The sequence below is a fragment of the Tursiops truncatus genome, chromosome 1 (genome assembly GCF_011762595.2).
Source record: "Tursiops truncatus isolate mTurTru1 chromosome 1, mTurTru1.mat.Y, whole genome shotgun sequence".
NCBI classification, from domain to species: domain Eukaryota; kingdom Metazoa; phylum Chordata; class Mammalia; order Artiodactyla; family Delphinidae; genus Tursiops; species Tursiops truncatus.
Window position 1 is genome coordinate 40,675,573 of NC_047034.1, and position 6,000 is coordinate 40,681,572.

Sequence of the window (6,000 nt, forward strand, 5' to 3'; positions counted from 1 at the left end):
TTGCGAACAGCTAACCACACTGCCAACTTGGCTGACATAAACAGATATTAGTGTTGTAAATAAATTGAACTTACCCAACAGTTAATAAGACTTGCAAAATGATGTGGAGCATATAGTCTTTATTTTGTTTCCTGGTAATTAATCATGGTGGAAATAAATAAGCCCAACCACTGCTTCCAAGGACTGCATCTCCCAAGCCACAGGCTTCACAGAGGATTTTCTGATTCCTGGATATTAGCTGTGCTGTCTGGCTTTGTGTTGGCTGTACAGCCTCCAACTCCTCTTTCCTATTGGGTGAGAATCTCCCACTGGATAAGGTCTTGGTAAGTGGCTACTTTGGAGACTAAACAGACCAGGTGCTCCACTTCCCAGCTCCTGTAGCCCAGGGATCTCTTGTTTCTCCACTGGCCTGGCAATGAGGTCCTCTTCCTCTCACGGATGAGTACTCTTTGTGGTTTCTGGTTGGTTTCATGCCCTGTATTTTGCTCTACTTCACAATTTTTCTTACAGCTGTGCTTGGACCAAAGAGAGCTTGAGGAAAGGCTAGAAATTAACTTGTGTACATACTATCTGCAAAGCTGCAAAAGAGTGAACCAAGCCTAGCAGGAATGTCAGCCATGGACAGCAGCCAGCGGGCTGAAATGCCAGTGTGCTGTGATTTCTTCACAGGCTTCCGAAAAACCCCTACACCCCACTCAAAATCATACTTCCTTTGCGTGGGAAATCAGTGCTGAAATTCCACAATTAGAGATACAGTGTAAATATTTCTGGGATGCAAAATGCCTCATAGAACTCTTCAAGGTGGATGACTTTTTTTTTTATGATCCTTTCAAGAGGGCAGACATTGAGAGGATTATGAGTGGGGTGATGGTTAATTTTATGAGTCAACTTGGCTCAGCCACAGGATGCCCAGATATCTGATCAAACATTATTCTGGGTGTTTCTGTGAGGGTGTTTTTGAATGAGTTTAACATTTTAATTGGTAGACTTTGAGCAAAGCAGATTGCCCTTCATAATGTGGGTGGGCCTCATCCAATCAGTTGAAGGCCTGAATAGAGCAAAAGACCAGCCTCTCTCAAGTAAGAGAGAATTCTCCAACTGACTGCCTTCGGATTTCATCTGCAACATTGGCTTATCCTGATTCTACAGCAGATGGCCTTCAGACTGGATCTAGCATTGGTGCTCCTGGGTCTTCAGCCTGCCAGCTCAGCAGATTTCTGAGTTGCCAGCTTCCATAACTGCATGAGCCAATTCATGTATATATACATACATTCTATATATAAATCTGTTCCTCTGGAGAACCTTGACTCAGTAGACCAGTGTATTGGTGGGTTGAGGGTAGCATCAAAAGATTCCTTTTTTTTTACCTAGGATAGTCTCTACAATCTGTTCTGCTGACAGAGCATACCCTCGGGAGCAAGAGGGTGGTGGGGACAGTGATGTCCCATCCAAGGGGAAGAGTTGAGAGAGGGAAAGGGCAGGGAGGAGGGTGGTGGGATGCGTCAGGCCATAGTGTGGAGGACCTGAACCGTCAGGGTGAGGAGTGTGTAGTTATATTAGTAGTGGCCACTGGGGAGTCACTGGAGGTTCCTGAGGAAGAGAGTGTCATAATCCAAAAGCTAAATCTGGTGGCTCTGTGGAGAGGGATTGAACAGGAGCACTGATGTCAGGAAGCCCAGGGAAAACATAACGAAAGGCTGAACTTGGGCACGAGGAGATGGTAGAAAGTTCATGCGAGGAAGGAACAGAATAGAATCCAGGTGACCAGACCACCAAGGACATGTAGGAGGAATGCTAACTCCAATAAGGGAACTAGAAAGTGAGGCCAGGGAGCTGGTTTGTGGGGAAGAAATACTGAGTGTAAGGTACTTGTAGGTTGTCCAAGTAGAGATATTATTGGAATTATTATTGACTGACACATATTGAGAACATACTCTCTTCTGGGTACCATGTTAAGCCCTTCACACTCATTATCTCATTTAATCCTCACAGCATCCCGTTGGGTAGATATTATTATCCCCATTTTACAGATGAGGAAACTGAGACTCTGAGAAGTTAAGTACTTCCCAAGTTCCCACAGCTAGTAAGAGCCCAGGCTCGTTACTCCAAAGCTCCCAACCACCTCTAGGCTCTGGCAATTGGACAAGAGGTTAGAAGCTAGTCCACAGCCACAGAGATGACGGTGGGGAGGGTCTTAGGAACGTCCTGGGACCTCCAGGAAATTTGGAGGAGGAAAGGGAGAGAAAAACTAGTCTTTATCGAATACCCTTAGACAAGTCACTTCACTGTCACCATCCATCAGTTAGCCTTTAATCAGACCTCAATTCAGCAGGATTTGAATGGGGTTTGGAGTTGGTATTGATGTCCCACTACAGCTCACTAGCCACAGTGCCATTACCTGAATGTGAAAGAGATCCCTTGCTCTTTCCACTTTCCAACTCAAATTCCCAACTTCTTTTTCTTTTCTAATCAATACTTCTTTTCTGGTTGTGAGTGATGGGCAGAACTTTGAAGCAAAATCTGGACAGCAGATGCAGAGGTGGAGCCAGGGTTGGGGGAGCAATTTTGGCAGTCACTGTACTTTTCAATTATTCCTCAGGAGCTTCAGAGGTAGTCTGGGATGGAGAGGCATTGAAGAGACAAGAGGGTAGACAGGATAGCCAGAGGAAGAGGGGAGATGCTGGAGACAGAGAAACAGGGAAGGAAGGCTCGAGGGAGCTGGGGCCAAGGAAACATTTACCCTTTCTCCGTCCTCACTTTTATCCCCCAGTATCCCCACAGTGGGCTTCTTGACTCCCTTTTCATCTTCTAAAAGAAAAAAAACTCAAGAAAACAAACTGAAATCAAGTTGATCTCCTCCCCTTCCAAGCCAGTTCTATGGCAGCAGCTGTCAGTGGTACCTTCTCTTGGTCCCCCGGGCACTATCTTCCATGCTTCCTCCATCCCCATCCCACATCCCTTCAGGAGCCAAGTTCAGCGCGATTAACCTCAAAAACTTCTCCTTCATCAGGCCTTTTCTGTGACCCCATGAGAAAGGGGGTGAGCCTCCGGAGCCTGGAGGGAAGCTCTGACTCATCCACCCCCCGCCACTCAGAGCCTGATGAGGAGAGGGGGGGATGGGTGGGAGGTCACCCACCTTCGGTCATTCCCCCTTCAAGTCTGTCTTCCTCACCCAGGCCTGTGCTCCCAGGGCCCAGCACATTCTGGGTTCCTGACTGGTGTTTGCAGAATGAATAAATATAAATGAAGGAACATGAAACAAAAGGTGCTGGGCTTCCCTGGTGGCGCAGTGGTTGAGAGTCCTCCTGCTGATGCGGGGGAACGCGGGTTCGTGCCCCTGTCTGGGAAGATCCCACATGCCGCGGAGCGTTTGGGCCCGTGACCCATGGCCGCTGAGCCTGCGCGTCCGGAGCCTGTGCTCCGCAGCGGGAGAGGCCTCAGCAGTGAGAGGCCCGCGTACCGCGGAAAAAAAAAAAAAGAAAAAGAAATGCACATTCTTGAGCCTCACCCCAGACATACTGATTCAGAAACTCCGGGTGGGGCCCAGTGACTAGTACTTTAATAAGCTCTCTGGTGATGCTAATACATACTAGATGCAGTGTACTCAGTGTTTTACGTGAATACCTCCTTTAATTCCACAAAGCCTGAGGAACTGGGAGCTGAGATGTCTGACTTACAGATGAGAAACAGGGGTTTGGACAAGTTAGTGACATGCCCCAGGTCTTCACCCGGCAAGTGAACTCTGGGTGTGTGGAATCCCCTGCATTATTGCCTCCCCCTCACTACTGCAGTGCCTCTCAGAAGTGGGATGTGTTTGTTCCCAGAGGACTTCCCTCAGGCAGACGTGGGAGGCAAAGTAAATGGTGAAGATGGAGCGTTCCCCTGGGCTGGTGAACAGATTAGCCAGCTGTTCCTATGTGGTTTGCAAGACCAACTGGACTGTTATCTTTTATGAAAATAGGGAAATATTTAGCCCTGGGGCTATCCCACTATTAAGCTGGCACTAAGAAGGCATTCCTAGTGGTTTGCAATGCACCCAGAACACCTGCCATCTGCCAAACATGAGTCTCAGCGGCACTGAGACCTGTTGGGATGACTGAGGATTATGGCACCATCGATGACACATTGAGCTCCTACCGCTTGCAGGAACTGTTCTAGAGGCTTTGCAATTTATCTTCCACCAGGTATTATTATGCCCCTTTAACAGATGAGAAAACTGAGGCCCCAAGAAGCTCAGGGACAAAAGCTCATAAGCAAGGGGGGCAGGGCTCTGGCCTGTCCAGCTCTAATGATCATTCCTTCCAATGTGCTACGCTCTGAGAACCCAGTTCTCAGAGCCAGGCAAATCTGGTTCCGGCCTCGGCAGGCAGGCCCACTTTCCCTCTCGGCTCCCTGCCCCAGAAGACAGCTACCTGAAAGCCACCAGCACAGGTGGGTAGAGCGCGGGATACCTGAGCCAGAGGAGCCCCAGAGGCACCTGTCAGCGGCCACACGATGGCGCTGTAGTTCAGGAGACTCTGGGTCCTGCCTGACACCGTCTCCGAGGACCGAGGGTCAGGACCCGGGACCCTTGCGGGACGGGACCCACCAGGATAAGAGAGCTGCCTCGCGAAGGACTCGACCCCGAGGGGGTTAGAAAGACGCTGTTGAGGACGCTCTCCCACGCCCACCCCACCGGAATCCCTCTCCCCTCCATCCTCCTTCCCGGCTGTGACACGGAGGCCGCATCAGGGAGCGCAGGATCCAGAGGCAAGCCTGGGACTCCGCAGCAACACGCAGGCAGCCCCCAGGAGAGCTGCTTCTCCCTCCCGGCCCTCCCTCCCTCTTTCCCCCTCAGCTCCTCCCCTGCCCAGCCAGCCAGTCCCCGCCCACTGCTCTCGCACTTTATAATTTTTTTATAATTGAAATATAGTTGATTTAAAATATCATGTTTGTTTCAGGTGTACAGCAAAGTGATTCATATATATATTGAATTATTACAAGATATTGAATATATAATTTAAAAGCATGCTCACAAGTTGAGGATTTTAAATATGGCAAAACTAAACATCAAAAATGATCTCTCAACTGTTAAGGCATGCTCCTACTTTAAAACTCAGCCATTGAATTTCCCTCTCTATATCAAAAATAAGTAACAAAAATAGGAGTCAGAGTCTTGTACCTTCTGTCACCTCTCATTCCCAGAGTCCTCTCCCATCTCTTAAGAAAAACACACTTGGGGGAGTGGAATTTTGAGTTCAAATCCTGGGTCTACCATTAAAAATCATGTGACACCAAGCGAATCATTTAATCGCCTTGAGCCTCACTTCTCTCATCAATGAAATGAGAATAATACTAGTACTCACCTTACGGGTAGTTGGAAAAACTAAATATATATAAACCATTTACAATAGCACTCTCCATCTCTAGGAGTCACGGTCGGGTCTTTCTTTAACATCTGTCTCTGTCTTGCACTAACCAGTGCTTGGCAAAAGCCCTTGCTAGCAGTGTATGATCACTCCATGTGTATTGACTGACTTTTTGACAAATTGGCTCTGGAGGGGCTCAACCAAACTGGATCTCGAGCAGATCTTTTTTTTTTTTTTTTGGCGGTACAAGGGCCTCTCACCGTTGTAGTCTCTCCCGTTGCGGAGCACAGGCTCAGCGGCCATGGCTCACGGGCCCAGTCGCTCCGTGGCATGTGGGATCCTCCCGGACCGGGGCACGAACCCGTGTCCCCTGCATTGGCAGGCAGACTCTCAACCACTGCACCACCAGGGAAGCCCTCGAGCAGATCTTTTTTTTTTTTTTTTTTTTAACATCTTTATTGGAGTATAATTGCTTTACAATGGTATGTTAGTTTCAGCTCCACAACAAAATGAATCAGTTATATATATACATATATTCCCATATCTCTTCCCGCTTGCGTCTCCCTCCCTCCCACCCTCCCTATCCCACCCCTCCAGGCGGTCACAAAGCACCGAGCTGATCTCCCTGTGCTATGCGGCTGCTTCCCACTAG